Raw genomic sequence first — 17,041 nt, 5'->3', positions numbered from 1 at the left:
CATTTTTAACAAATTTAAGATGTCCGACTTTGTCAGATTTTAGATGGTATAAAGATATGTTTTTAACCAATGTATTAAGAAAACCAAATTGTAATGCTTCATTTTGGAAAGAAAGATTTATTACAGGATTACCAAGTTTATTTTCACAAAGAATAATGGATAATTTACAAAAAGAAATAGGAACAGATGTTATTTCATTTGAAAATATTACTTTTGGCTAATTATTTGCTTTTGTGAAAAAAGAAGGATTAATATTATGTTCAGAGTTAAAACTCCAAATCAAGTATGGTTCCAAAACAAAAGAAGTAGGATCATTTTGTGAAGCATTTGGTATAAAAAGAATAAAATCACCATCAGCATATAAAAAGAAAAGTAAAAAGGATAAAAAATATAAAAAATATAAAAGATCTAATAAGGATGAAAAATATGAGAAAAAGAAAAAATTTTATAAAAAGAAAATTGTTTGTTATAAATGTGGGAAAGTAGGACATAAGGCGAATAAATGCAAATTGAAAGAAAAATTAAATGAAATTTGTGTAGAAGAAGAAGATATAAAAAATAAATTAATAAATTTATTAATAAACGAAAAGGAACAAAGTACTGAAGATGATTATTACAATGATATAACTAGTTCTGAAAGTGAAGAAGATTGTAATTGTTCAAGTAATCCAAAATACATAAATGTAATAACAAAGAAGGAAGATAAAGAATTTTTATTAGATATAAAAGAAAAAATTGATTATCCTTTAGCTAAAAAAGAATATTTAGAAAGATTAAAAAGTTTAATCATACAAGAAGACAAGATGCCCAAAATAATTGAACCGTTTAGTATTTCAAAACTATTAGATAAATATCCTAATATAAACAATATGAAAAAAGAAACTACTAAAGATCTTCAAACGGAAATCAATAATTTAAAGAATCAAGTAAAACAATTACAAAAAGAAATTATAGAATTAAAAACTAAAGATTTAGAAATAGAAGCAAAAATGGCATTAATAGAAAATCAACCTTCTACTTCAAAAGCATTAACTACAGAAGAAATAGTTATTTCAGAAAAACCAATAGATGAAAAATAATATTTAAATACAATAGAGAAAATAACATTTCAAAAATGGTATGCTTTAGTTACAATAACAGTAGAAGATTTCAAAGAAACTTATGTAGCTCTATTAGATAGTGGAGCAGATTCAAGCTGTATAGAAGAAAGAATAATTCCCACTAAATATTGTGAAAGAACAAATGAAACATTAATGGCAGCAAATGGAGAAAATCTAGATGTAAAATATAAATTTACAAAAGGCTCAATATGTAATAATAACTATTGTATTAGACATAATTTTATAATTGTAAAAAATATAAGTAATGACATAATATTAGGAACACCCTTTTTAATTCAAATATATCCATTCTCAGTAGGACATGAAGGAATTTCTACTAATATCATGGGAAAGACTATTACTTTTAAATTTTTGACTCCAATAAAACAAAGAAAATTACAAATGTTACAATCATCCTCTATTTATAAAACAATAAATACTATTACTAAAGTAAAACAACATATAAACTATATAAAGGAAGAAAAATCTTATTTAAAAATTGAAGAACAATTAAAAGAAACAAAAATGCAAAAAAGAATTTCTGAATTAGAAGAATTAATTAAAAAAGAAGTTTGTGCAGATATTTCGAATGCTTTTTGGGATAGAAAACAACATATAATACAATTACCCTATGAAAAAGATTTTAATGAGAAAAATATTCCAACTAAAGCAAGACCTATACAAATGAATAGCGAATTATTAGAATTTTGTAAAAAAGAAATACAGACATTAATGGATAAGGGATTAATAACACCTTCAAAGTCACCATGGAGTTGTGCAGCCTTGTATGTTATGAATCAAGTTGAAAAAGAAAGAGGAGTTCCAAGATTGGTAATTAATTATAAACCATTAAATAAGTATTACAATGGATTAGATATCCAATTCCAAATAAAAAGGATTTATTGAATAGATTATATAATGCAAAGATATTTTTAAAATTCGATTTAAAATCAGGATATTGGCAGATAATAATAGCTCCTGAAGATAGATATAAAACAGCATTCACAACACCTTTTGGTCATTATGAATGGAAAGTGATGCCATTTGGATTAAAAAATGCGCCTTCAGAATTTCAAAATATAATGAATGATATATTCAACCCTTATAGTTCATTTAGTATAGTCTATATTGATGATGTATTAATATTTTCAGAATCATTAGAACAACATTTTAGACATTTAAATATATTCTTAAAAATAGTTAAGAAAAATGGATTAGTTGTTTCAGCATCTAAAATGAAATTATTTCAAACCAAAATAAGATTTTTAGAACATAATATAAATAAAGGAACAATAAAACCAATAAATAGAGCTTTAGAATTTGCAAATAAATTTCCAGATGAATTAAAAGAGAAAAATCAGTTACAAAGATTTTTAGGATGTTTAAATTATATTGCGGATTTCTTTCCTAAATTAAGACAAGAATGTTCTATACTGTTTGATAGATTAAAAAAGAATCCTAAACCATGGACAAAAGAACATACTCAAAAGATTAGATATCTTAAGGAAAAAATTGAATCATTGCCATGTTTATGTCTACCTCATCCTAAAGCCTTTATGATAGTAGAAACAGATGCATCAGAATTAGGATATGGAGGAATATTAAAACAAAGGATAGATGATTCAAAAGAGGAATTAGTGAGATTTCATTCAGGAACATGGTTAGGATCACAAAAGAATTATTCAACTATTAAAAAAGAAATTTTATCTATAGTATTATGTATATCAAAATTTCAAGATGATCTATACAATAAAAATTTTTTACTTGGAATAGATTGTAAATCAGCAAAAGAAGTTTTACAAAAAGATGTTCAAAATATAGTTTCAAAACAAATATTTGCTAGATGGCAAGCAATTCTATCAGTATTTGATTTTGAAATAGAGTTTATTAAAGGAGAAAATAATTCTCTTCCTGACTTCTTGACAAGAGAGTTTTTACAGGGAAATGGAACGTGAAACCCACAAAGAATACATTCGAAGATTATGAGCTGAGAGAGACAATCCATTTCTTCAAAGAAAAGATTCAAATATTTCCCATAGACATTTCACTTACTATTTTAAACATTCTGAAACAGAAATTCAGCCTATTCCTTATCATCAAATTCAAAACCATGATGTAGTACATATTAGACATAGCTTCTGGTCTGCTATTACTCCAAAAGAACAAGTTTTTCTTCTCAAAAGACAAATCAATTCTAATATCATTTTCAAAGCAGTCCCCAAAAAAGCCGGTCACCCTCAAGAGGAGATTTAATATATTAACAACCAAATCCAACAGCTTAGGGAGAAATTAAATAAAATTATCTGTTAATTTTGCAGGATCATGGATTCAAAAGCAGGAAGCTCTAGACCAAAGACTCCTCAAGACTATGAGATGAGTCTTACTCCTGTAACTCAAAATAGATTCCAAATATTACAAGATTTTCCAGCATTGACTTATAGTCAAGCTGCTCGTACTCCAACCTCTTCTCAAATAAGACCCATTCAACAAATTCCAAGAACCCCAGAAAAATCCAATGAAAATCCATATTTTACCAAACCGATTACTCAACATATTACTCTAACCAGATTCCAAGAAGTGCCTCTTTATAATACACTTAATTCCTTCACTCAAAGACTTTTTCCTTCAAAATGTTTCTGGCAACCAGATGATCCATCAAAAAATTTGGATTATTATGAATTGATTCTCACTGATACTCAATCTGTGGAGATTTTTCCTATTCCAGATAAAAAGAATCCTGAGATAATCAGCCATTCAAAATGCATTATAAAGAAAGTTTGTTCTCCTAATGAATGGACTTCCCTTTATTCAAAGAAATCTTTCTCAGTCAGATTCATTCCAGATGGATTTACTTATCAAGATTACAAAATGGCATGGTATCGTGCTTTTTTGTATAGACCATTCAATCATTCCTGATTCTTCACCTTCAAAGAAAGTTGCAGCAGAGAATTCCCAATTTGGTTCAACTATTGGTGGAAATGGTTTGGTCCTCAAAAAGAAATTCTACCTCCGAATGTCCTCATGGGATATCAAACTTATCTCAAAAGAGCAGGGGGGAAGAATATACAAGGCCAATACTATTCCACATGGAATTCAAAGTACCGTGAATTTTTTGCTGGAGTTTCAAAGTTCATCAAGAATTGGAAAAACCACTTCCAATGTCACTAGTCCGAGAATTCAAAATCAAATGGTGGATAGGATTTAATCAAGAATTTTGTGACCAAAAGAATGTATTAAGATTCCTAGAGACTAGAGAAAAACTCAAATGGACCAATCCAAATCAGCAATCAACCAAAGGAGTTAATTTCCCAACTACTCCACAGAAGAAAGAAAAGGAGAAAAGTTGCTCAACATCAGAAATAACGGCAAATGATTTCTTAATGAAGATGATGATGCAAAATCCGGAGATGCTCAAAGAATACCTAAATTATTTACAAAGTCAAGACAAGAAAGAAGAAGACAAAAAAGATGAGTCAGCTGGATCGTCATCAGAATCAACTTTTGATCCATTTGGTGGTCCCTGTGCTCAAGACCCGACGGTGTCGCGCCCCATTTTTTGATAAAATAAATAAATGGTTTAAAAAATGTATTTTTTGATTCAATTTGTGATTTGGAAAATGAATTGTGATTTAAAAGAAAAATGGGTCTAAATGGGGGTTTGAGAATGCGACGATTTGACCCAAAATTATAGTTTAAAAAGGGTTTTTTGAAATAAAAAATCGGAGTCGCCACTTGGTAATGAGTTAAGGTGTACCAAGTCACCTAAAAATGAATTTTTAAAGAAAAATAGGAAAAAGTAGTAAGAAACCCCTTTTAAACGACTCCTAGTCCACGTAAACCAACGAAAAAGGTTCGGGAGTCACATTTGACGAAGGGGAAGGCAAGGATAAAATCCAAGGCACCCCTTCGACCTAGCCAAGGCTAGTTGCTTGATTTAATCAAAGATTTTCTTGTTTTAATCAAAGAATTTATTACATTTGGATGTACTACATGAATGCAAACCCTAGACCTAGGGGTATTGGGGGAAATTTCTCTTCAAAGGTTGAGTGGTGCCAATCACATTAATTGTGAAGCCCAATGACGATCCTTTGAAGAAGTCACGAATAATGCGAGTGGGATGCAAATGAATGGAATGCATGTATGCAATGTGAGGACATGAGTTTTGAAAAAGTAATAAAAAAACAATAAATATGTAAAGGAAAATGTGCACGTGAGTGGGCAAGGTACGGTATGTGAAATGATAATATGAAGTGCATGTGTGCAAGTGATGATAAAAGTGTTCGTGTGCAAGTGAAGAAACATAAAGGTGCACGTGTGCAAAATGGAACAAAAGTGTTCGTGTGCAAGTGAAGGGATAAAAGGTGTATGTGTGCAAATGGAATGAAAAGTGAAAGTGTAATGATAGAGTGGATTTAGAATGCATGAGCCTAGGGAATGCATGCATATTGGGTACGGGGAGACCTAAATCGTGACTCAATTTACCCTTTTATAGAGGGAATACAAGCGTGCTAAGGCTTAGAAAAAGCCACACTCGTCTATATCCCATATTTAAGGGGACTCTCAAGCAAATGAACCCTATAACTAGCATGAAATGCAAAAATCCTAAAATGGAGGGAAAAGGGGGTCGAGGGGCATGCAAAATGATAAAACTAAAAGAATGCATGACATGTAATGAACATGCAAACATGTACTAACGAGGGGAAATCCCTAAGGGTCTAGCGTTGGACTAGCCCATTCTATGAATTCCGACTAGCGTTGGACTAGTGGAAACGTACATTCGTCCATCACATTCATTCATGACCATGGAAAGCGAGTAGACATGCCAAACACTTATAAACACATAGCACATAACACTTAGCATGCTCAACTAGATGCAAGAACCTAATTAAAGCAAGTAACACATAACACATAGGCAATTAAAGCCCTAACTATTACATTTGCTAGCTAGGCACACGTCTTCGATAGGTCTTCATTGAATGCTCCTCCAAGCCCTATCTATTACAAGCCAAGAGGTGTACACATACCCCATAAAGAAGAACTTAAATAAAAGCAAAAGTAAATGAAATGAAAGAACTAAAGAAAGGCAATGAAAGCAAATAGTCATGTAATTTCCACGTAACACGTTGGATCACATAGAAGAGACACAAAAAGGGATAAAAGAAAATATACCGCCCCCTTTGAATGGTGACCAAATGAAAGAAAAATGGCTTCAAAACAATAAAAAAGGTCAAGGTACCACTTTAATTGAGAAAAATTAAAAGAAAATGGAAACAACCGTCAAATTGAATCACTCGAAGCATTCCAAGGAAAGTAAACTACTCGTACTTAACCAATTAAGACAAACAAAAACCCAATTGGAAAAAAAATTAAAGAGGTCTAAAGGGCCAATTTATTACTATTATAAACACTAAGGAACTAAAAAAACATAAAATAAAATTAAGAATCTAAGGTGAAACTTACCAAATCAAACTAGAAAATTCACAAAAAGGTAAACGAGGAGCAATTTACTAGTAGCTAAACAACCAAATGCCAAAGAATCCAAAAAAAATCAAATTAACTACAAGTCTAGGAAAAAGAAATTATTAGACCCTTCAAATTCATTCTACAATCCCTTAAGTATCTACCCAAAACAAATCAAGATGTATTAAAGAGGAAATGGCATGTTAGGAGGACAAAATTAATTAAGTTTCCAATTAATTGGGCCATGGAAGCATTAGATGGAAGCCAAGGGGTTGGAGTGCGATTTTTGAAAGTCATTTTCATGCAAAAGCCATGCAATCACGTAGAAGAAACTTTCTCTGCAACAAATTTCATTTCCAGCCGTGGCTTCTTTCCATTCTACCATGCAAACACAATCCAACAAACAAAAAAACTTGTAAGGAGATCAAACATTCTTCCCCCTCTTCGGAACGCAAAAATCCAGAAAACAAGAATATTCAAATGCTAAAACAAAATCCAGCAACTTTGACTTGTTCTTCCTATTTCATGCTGCAAAAACTGAAAACTAGCAAGGTAGACAACTAAACCAGTTTTGGTGAATTGCTGCATTACCGAGTTGCTCAAATGCACTCCTAGCACAATTAAAAATTCAGCCAATCGATCCAAGCTTCAACATTAAATCAAAGACAAGCGTAACTCAACAGGCCAACAACTCCAAATACAAATTCTGGCAGCCTCTCATGCGAAGAAAAATGAAAAAAAAAACTTTCTTATAATCTGCTGCAAATTTGTGGCTTACTCTTTGTACAGACCATCCATGAGCTCAAATCAAAACATAATGAGGCAAATATCGCATGTTACCCACTAGTATACCCCAAGACATAAACCATTTAACATGCTCAAACAAGCAAAATATAGTTCGGTGACTGCTAAAAAAAACAAAGTGCAGCAGCAATTTCCAGCCGCAATCTTTCGCATTTTTATCATGCAAACAAATTCATCAACCCAGAAATTATTGACCCAATTTAAAACATGAAATTTTGGGTGCAAGATTAAGATGGCAAATCTGGTTTTGATCATCAACAAAGGAAGGAAATTCATTATCCATCAATAACAAAAGAAGCAAATCTGGCTTTGTGCACCTTCAGCCGCAGCTTTTCTTGCATTTCAACATACAAATGTGTTCACCATATATCAGAGTTTTAACTACCAATCACCAACTAAACTTGTAACTTCATTGTAGCATTGAAACAAGAAAATGGAGCTAATCATCAAAGGTAGAAAGAAAACTAAACAGCACAAGAATGAAACAGAAAAAAACGCAGCAAGCTTTCTGCAATTCGGCACTTTACAAAATCCAGCTTTCAAACACAATCAAATCCAAACACAAGGCTTTAAACTAGGCAGCAAACCATCATCCAAACAAATAGAAAAAAAAAACTGAGCAAAATCCAGTGCAAATACAAATAAAATACGTTCAGCAAGTTGAAAAATCTGGAACATATAAAACTGATTTGGCAAGTTGAAATGCATTTTCCAGCAAGTACTTGGGCATGAATCCGAATTTACCTCGGTTAAATCATTGTGTTAAGTACCCAGAACTAACATGCAAGGCTACTTAATGAAATTACTATCATTTCTAGTTCAGATCAAGTTCGGACAGCAACTATAAACATCCACAAATCCAGAAATTCTGTTCGCCATCCTTGGATGAACTTGCATGTAGCCGTTCACTATTTCATTTTTTTTTTTTTTGCTTAGCCGGACCAATAAACTTCCTGCAAAGCTTAATCATCTAATTTTAATTAGTCAAACACCTAACCAAGTGAAAATCAACCACTTTCCAGCAAATTTCATGCTAAAATACCCATGCAATTTCCAAAACAACTTCAACGGCTAAACTGGAAAAATTGTTTCAGCAATCCATCAACTTCCATTAAAATTTCCAGCCATGCAACCGAAATTCAGGCCACGTAGTTCACATGCAACATCAAATAAGAAACTATCTATCAGGTTGAGTCCAAAATTAAGCTCAGATCATCACAGCTAGCAAATTAAAAACCGAAACTTCCAGCTCAGCTCTCGGCAGCTTCACTTCCTTCTCAAACAGATTTTTCTATGATTTAACCTATCATCTAACCACACAATCCCACATGCATGCTTATAGTCAGCTTCATCAACCCATAAACAACTCATCTAAGTTCAGAAATTACCTTAGCTTGAAGCCTAAAACACACGACTAGCAGCTGCAAATCCTCCACTCTCGGCTGTCCAGAATTGCAGTCCGCAACTCTCCCTCTCCCTGGCTCAAACTTGCGGCTGGATTGGAGGAAGTTTGACTCTCGGTTCTCTCTCTCCCTCTCTCGGTTGGTCTTGAAGTGAGGCTGGAAGATAAGCTAAGTCCTCACCCCTCTCTCTCTCGTCGTTATTTCCAAAGAAGCTGATCACTTCACAGCTCCCGGCATAGGAACAATTGAAAATAAAAATGTTATGGTGAGTGATAATGATTGTAGTGAACTGGCAATGATATAGCGTAGTGGGATGTATATATTGAGGTATTGGGAGTGGAGTGGAGTGGAGTGGAGTCGGCAATAACAATGGAAGGTGCTAGGTTGAGAAGTGGAAAATGGAACCGGCAGAAATAGAATTGTGATTTTTTGATTTTTTTTTTTTTGATTTATTGAATAGAAACTAAATCTAAATAAACTAGAATCCACAAAGCACAATTTTCCATTTTTCATCAATTTCCTCTTTTCTTTTCTTTTCTTTTTTCACAAATTTTACGTTAAAACTTAAAACTAAAACTAAAACTAAAACGTGAACAAAATTAATATGACAAATAATTAGCAAATAAAAGACAAATAAAAAGGTAACAACTAAAATGCAGACAATCTAAAACAAAATCATGAATTAGATGCAACATACAAATTATTTAAAAATTTGGTGTCTACAGTTTGCCCCTCTTTGTTTGAGTTTTGAAAAAACTTGAGACAAAGAAGTAGACACCAAATACTTACCTGTGTTATTCGGCTGCAGAATGATTTGAACGGACAGGACTTTTAAAAAAACGGGACTGACCCGAACAAGGAATTTAAAACGGGACTGACCCGAACAGGAATTTAAAACGGGACTGACCCGAACAGGATTTAAAACGGGACTGGCCCGAACAGGGATTTAAAACGGGACTGGCCCGAACAGGAATTTAAAACGGGATTGGCCCGAACAGGAATTTTAAAACGGGACTGGCCCGAACAGAATTTAAACGGGACTGACCCGAACAGAATTTAAACGGGACTGACCCGAACAGGATTTGAACGGGACTTCACTGGGGAAGTTTAAATAATGAATTGAGTCTTTACCTGGGAGTATTTCAACTTTTGTACCAAGAGGGAAATTTGGATTTCTGTGACTGAAACGATAGCTGATGCTGTTTCTTATGATCGAGTCTTGCAAATAACATCGATCCTTGTTTACTGGGAAGCTTTTGTCTGACATCGGTTTAGGTGCCAAAAAGAGAGTGGCTGCTTTTGTTTGTAAATGCAACATTCCTGCAAAAAAGAAGAAATAATGGGCTTGCCACCATTATTTGATCCGGTTTGCCTTGAGAGTCGTGTAAACATGAGTCTTGTGATGCTTTTATTTCGGCTCGGCGGCGTCTGCCTTAAACCTTTCAATTTCTGAGACTGATAAAATGCAGATTTACCACGTCACCCAATCCAGGTGGTAGCTTTGTTGTATGTTACTCCCTGTAACTGATGATTGAATCCCCTATTTTTGCACAAACCTCAGGGTTTATCATTCATTTGAATTTAATGGTGAAAGAATGATGCATGAAAATTAGTATATGCAAGATGATTTCCTATGTTAGGCAAAGATGAGCATGCAAAAGAATGTAGACAATCATAAGCATTCACACACAAATAATTTGAGAATAACCAAGAGGTTTATAAAGATACATTTTGCAAAAGAATATTTGTAAAGAACAAATACAAATTTAACCAACGAATATCATATTCAAAACTTTGGATATTTTCTCTTCGGAATCCGATATTGGCAGAAGTATCACAAATATGAGGAAAACCCCAAATGAACCAGGTCACCGGCTGTTCCTTCTTGAGCTTGTCTGTTGAGAAAACCTACCTTGGCGCCCTTTCGGGTTTTCACCAAGGTTGCCCCCACCCCTTTTGTTGTTTTTCTTTTCTCTTTTCCTTTTTCTTTTCTTTCTTTTTTCTTTTCCTTTTTCCTTTTTTTTCTTTTCTTTTTCTTTTTCTTTTTCTTTCGAGGTGCCCCTTCGGGTTTTCACCTAAAGAAGAATGAAATATCTCGACCATGATCGACTCAGAAACATGAATTAAAGATTTCTGGCATCAGTAAAATGTACTTCCCTTGTAAAATTAGGCGAAGACATTACGGACATCACCTGCCAGTTGATTAACAAATTTTCTTATAGAAATGCAGCAAGTGACGAAAACCAGGACTTTGGGCTTTTGTAATGAGGTCAGGTGGGGTGTTTTTCAAGAAAGATTGAGGCTTGAAAGCAGATTTGATACGAGGGGTGAAATAACTTGAGATTGCACCCTTTTGAGAACAACTCCGAAACTGAGGAAAATTTGCCCCAGTTTGATCAGATTTTCTCTCTTTGCATTTTTCATTGTATTTTCCTCACTTTTTGCATTTTTCTTTGAAAACTAAATTTGCCCCAGTGTAGGTTTTTTTTTTTTCGAAACAAATTTGCCCCAGTGTGGGGTTTGCAATTCTCAAGGGTTATCAAACGAGATTTGTCAATTCTGATGGCTCAAAGGGGACAAGTAGAGATAAAATGTTTTTTAGTGTAAAAGAAGATGGCCTGACTTGCATTTCGCCATTTGCATGAATTTCTAAAGAAAATTTGCATGATCAAATGAAAAACTTTTTGCACATATCTGAGTTGATGGGTTGAGGGAAAACCCGTCCATCCATTTCCGCCAAAATAAGAGCTCCGCCAGGTAATACCTTTTGGATAATGAACGGCCCTTGCCAATTTGGAGCGAACTTGCCTTTAGCTTCATCTTGCATTGACAAAATTCGCTTCAGTACCTTATCACCTTCTTCAAATGCCCGCCGATGGACTTTTTTGTTGTAAGCTCGGGCCACACGTTTTTGATAGCATTGCCCATGACAGATAGCATTGAATCGCTTCTCATCTATCAAAGTCAATTGCTCATGGCGCTGCTTGATCCAATCGGCCTCCTCCAATTTAGCTTCCATAAGGATTCGTAGCGACGGAATTTCAACCTCAGCTGGTAATACAGCTTCCATCCCATACATAAGTGAATATGGCGTTGCCCCAGTCGATGTCCGAATAGAAGTCCGGTACGCCATCAATGCATAAGGCAACTTTTCATGCCAATCGCGATGCTTTTCTGTCATTTTGCGGATAATTTTCTTCAGATTCTTATTTGCGGCTTCTACAGCTCCATTCATCTGAGGCCTATAAATGGCAGAATTGCGGTGTTTGATTTTGAACTGCTCACATAGTCCATCTACCATGTCATTGTTCAGATTCTTGGCATTGTCCGTGATAAGCGTTTCGGGTACTCCAAAGCGACAGATGATGTGATCTCTCAGGAAATTGGCCACTACCTTCTTCGTGACATGTTTGAATGACTCTGCTTCAACCCATTTGGTAAAGTACTCGATCGCCACCAATATAAATCGATGTCCATTTGAAGCGGGAGGATCGATTGTACCAATCACGTCCATACCCCACATTGAACAGGGCCATGGGGCGGTCATGCTATGCAGTTCAGTGGGTGGAGCGCGTATAATGTCACCGTGCATTTGGCATTTTATACATCCCCGGACAAAATCTATACAATCATGCTCCATAGTAAGCCAGAAGTATCCGGTTCTCATGATTTTCTTCGCTAGCAAATGGCCATTCATGTGAGGTCCACAAACGCCACTATGCACTTCTTTCATCATATATTGAGCTTCATCCTCATCAATGCACCTTAAAAGGTTCAAATCTGAGGTTCTTTTGTATAACACTTCTCCATTTAAGAAAAATTTTGAAGCCATTCTACGCAGAAAATTCTTGTCCTTTGTCTTAGCATGCAGAGGGTAAGATCCTGTTTTGAGAAACTCCTTAAGATCATTATACCACGGAACATTGTCGGAGGACTTGTCTACAACCCAACAGTGGGCAGGTTTGTCTTGAAGTTGAATCGGAATTGGCTCGATCCTCAATTCATCAGGATATTGGATCATAGAAGCTAAAGTGGCCAAAGCATCGGCAAATGCGTTTCGGGCACGTGGAAGATGTCTGAACTCCAAATTTCGAAATTGCTTGGCCAGAGTAAGCAGACTGCAATGGTAGGGCAGAATTTTTGAATCTTTGGTTATCCACTGTTTCAAGGTTTGATGTACAAGCAAATCTGAATCGCTGAAAGCTATCAACTCTTTGATTTCCATTTCCAAAGCCATTTTGAGACCAAAAATGCAAGCTTCATATTCAGCCATGTTGTTTGTGCAGGCAAATTGCAATTTGGCAGCGGCAGGGTAATGTTTCCCTTCGGGTGAAACCAGAACAGCTCCAATTCCAACTCCGAGGGAATTCGAAGCTCCATCGAAGAAAAGCCTCCATTCAGGGCTTTGTTCACTCATATCATCTGTAGCGCCTACGAATAAAACTTTCTCATCAGGGAAATAAGTATGAAGTGGCTGATAATCATCATCCCTTGGATTTTCCGCCAGATGATCAGCTATAGCTTGCCCCTTGACCGCCTTTTGTGAAGTGAAAACAATGTCGAACTCTGATAGAATTATCTGCCATTTGGCCAGGCGTCCGGTTAACATCGGCTTCTCCAAAAGAAACTTCAGAGGATCAGATCGGGAAATAAGATAAGTGGTATGGCTCAACAAGTAGTGTCTCAACTTTTGAGCCGCCCAGGCCAATGCACAACAGCTTTTCTCAATGAATGAATAATTAGCTTCGTACTGTGTGAACTTCTTACTTAGATAGTAAATGGCTTGTTCTTTCCTCCCAGAGTCATCGTGCTGACCTAGAACACACCCTACTGCTCCATCGAGTACAGATAAATACATAATCAAAGGTCGGCCCAGTTTGGGTGGCACTAAAACTGGTGGATGCAACAAATAATCTTTAATCTTGTCGAAAGCCTGTTGGCACTCCTCATTCCAATACAACGGCACATTCTTTCTCAATAATTTGAACAACGGCTCGCATGTGGCAGTTAGTTGGCCGATGAACCTCCCAATGAAATTGATCTTCCCTAAGAAGCTTTTCACGTCCTTCTGAGTTTTCGGCACTGGCATATCTCGAATTGCTTTGATTTTCGCCGGATCTATTTCTATGCCCTTCTTGCTAACAATGAATCCCAACAGCTTACCCGCAGGTGCTCCAAAGGCGCATTTCGCAGGATTTAACTTCAAATTGTACTTCCGCAATCTTTCGAATAACTTCTTCAAATCAACCAAATGGTCCTCTGCCCTCTTAGACTTGATTATGATGTCATCCACGTAGACCTCCATCTCCCGGTGGATCATATCATGAAATAAGGTTGTCATGGTCCTCTGATACGTTGCTCCTGCATTCTTTAAACCGAAAGGCATGACTCGGTAGCAAAAGGTACCCCAAGGGGTAATGAAAGCAGTTTTCTCCCTATCCTCTTCTGCCATCAAAATTTGGTGGTAGCCAGCAAAACAATCGCAAAAGGATTCAATCTCATGTCCGGCAGTATTGTCTAAGAGAATGTGAATGTTTGGTAGAGGGAAATCATCTTTAGGACTGGCTTTATTAAGGTCTCTATAATCAACGCAAACTCGCACCTCTCCATTCTTTTTTGGAACAGGGACTGGATTTGAAAGCCAAATTGGGTAATGGGAAACAATGATAATGTTGGTTTTGAGTTGTTTTTCAATTTGCTCTTTTATTTTGAGGCTCATATCGGGTTTGAACTTTCTGGGTTTTTGCTTTACGGGTGGAAAAGAAGGGTCTGTGGGTAACCTATGCACTACCACGTCAGTTGAAATGCCAGTCATATCATCATAGGACCATGCAAAGACATCTTGGAACATAGTCAAAAATTCAAGCATCTCCTTTTTCTGCCTCTCATTCAAATGAATACTAATTTGCACCTCCTTAACTTCATCCTCAGTGCCAATGTTAACCTTTTCTGTTTCTTCCAGGTTCGGTTTTGGTTTTTCCTCATATTGTTCAAGGTCCTTTGCAAAAGAATCGAATACCTCCTCATTATCACTCTCGCTTTGGAGTTCGGATTCACAGACCTCCAAGTCATGAGTGATATAGAGATTGCCGTTATTGAATTCCAGAATTGTGATATCCAAAGGGTCAAATAATTTTATTTTTGGCCATCTGAAAGAATTAACGAATGTGGGATAATAAGCAAATAAGCATACAACAAACAAATGGTCAAGCAATACAACGAAGATATAAACAAATGAATAAACAAAACAACATGACAAGAACAACTTGTACATTTTCATAAAACCTTTGATTGAAAGCAAATGGAAATGAAAACTTAACAATATTTACATGCGAAAATGTTAGTCAAAAAGTAAAATTGTTTTCATTGGCTATTTACAGATGCAACTTTTCATGAATTCACATGAATGATAAACCCCTTTCAGTTTACCGAAACTCCTTCCGAACGGGCAGGAACTCGGCTGTCCAATTGGGAATTGATCCTTCGGGGATGTCAGGAAATTCAGCTTCGCCTGGAACACTATCTTCAAATGTTGCCCCAACGAACAATTGGGCCAAACTAGCTTCAATTTCGTCAACTGGGTTGATTTCTGACATGATCACCTCGGCTGGTCGTGGGAAAGTATAATGCAGGGGTGGAATGTCAAGAGCCCTTTGCCTTCCTTCTTTCTCCGCTTTCTTGCGCTCCTTCATTTCTCTGATATCCTTAGCAGTCGGTCGGAAACCCAAACCAAACGAATCATTTTTCTCCACAATCTCCACTGGCTTTAAAATTCCTTGCAGATCTCGTCCCAGCCCTTTGTCAAATTCATAGCCTCCACGGATCATCTCCTTAGCCATCATGACACTGGCCCTTGATAGAGCTTGCTCCTCCTTTGTTATCCAACTGACGGAGACAATATCAGATGTGCTATGAGGGGTCACTGTGGAGCTTCGGCTACCCTCTTCTTTGGACTCGGAATCGATGATTACAAGGCAATCCTCTTCGGCAAATATAGTTATCAGCTTGTCATTTACTACAAATTTCAACAACTGATGTAATGAAGAAGGCACCGCCCCAGACTTGTGAATCCATGGCCTGCCAAGCAAAACGTTGTAAACACTAGGAAAGTGCATGACTTGGCAGGTTATTTGAAACTGGGCGGGTCCCATTTCAACTACTAAATCCACTTCTCCTATTGGCTCTCTTTGTGCTCCATCAAAACCTCGAACTATGGTCCCTGAAGGCCTCAGCTTGATGTCTTGCAATCCCAGCTTTTCCAAGGTGCTCCAAGGACAGATATTAAGCGCGGATCCATTATCAATCAAAACCTTCGGCAGCCTTTTCCCATTGCACCTAACAACTATGTACAGGGCCTTGTTATGTCCAATGCCTTCCGCCGGCAATTCATCGTCAGAAAAAGTAATTTGCTTGGTGAATAACACACTCCCAACCACGTGCGAAAAATTATCAACAGAAATGTCCCTAGGGATTTGAGCTTTAGTCAATACCTCGATCAACGCATCCCTATGCACATCTGAAGAAAAAAGTAAATCCAACATGGATATCTGGGCAGGTGACTTGCTTAGCTTCTCAATCACATTGTATTCACTTCTCTGGAGCCTTTTAAGAAAATCCAAAGCTTCCTTCTCAGTGATTGTTGGTTTGGCGGGTGGCTCGGAATTATTTGCTTGAATCGGAATGGTAGCTTCAAATGGACTTACGATTTTCCCTGATCTGGTGACCACTGACACTTCTTCCTTCGCGATTGACTTTTCCCCAATCTGTACAGTAGGTTCATTGTAATTCCATGGCACTTGTTGCAGACTCAGAACAGGCTCCTGCTTCGGGAATTCGATGATTACTGGCTCCAAAGCCTCACTCTCCGCTGGCGTGAGATCCAAAACAAAGGGCTTTTCGTCCTCTTCAAATGGCAATTCTATGACAAAGGGTTGGTCTGTGACCCCAAACACTTCAGCTTCCCTTGTCAATTCTTTGACCGGTTCCACATACTCCGTATCATCCAGAATAACCCCAATGATATTGGCATGTTCCGGTAAAGGGTTCCTATTTACGTTCGGCCCTTGCGCCTCCCTTTTCCGGATTACAATCTCCCCGGCTTCAACCATATCTTGGATTTTATGCTTAAGCGCCTTGCAATCAAAGGTGGCATGTCCGGGGGCCCCAGAATGATAAGCACAAACAGCTTGTGGATTATACCACGCGGGCATGCCATATGGGTAGGTAGGAGGGGGTACTGTACTAATTTTCCCGGCGGCCTTCAACTGGTCATAC

Source organism: Coffea eugenioides, chromosome 6 (assembly GCF_003713205.1).
Source record: "Coffea eugenioides isolate CCC68of chromosome 6, Ceug_1.0, whole genome shotgun sequence".
Lineage (NCBI taxonomy): Eukaryota > Viridiplantae > Streptophyta > Magnoliopsida > Gentianales > Rubiaceae > Coffea > Coffea eugenioides.
This window is presented reverse-complemented; position numbering follows the sequence as displayed.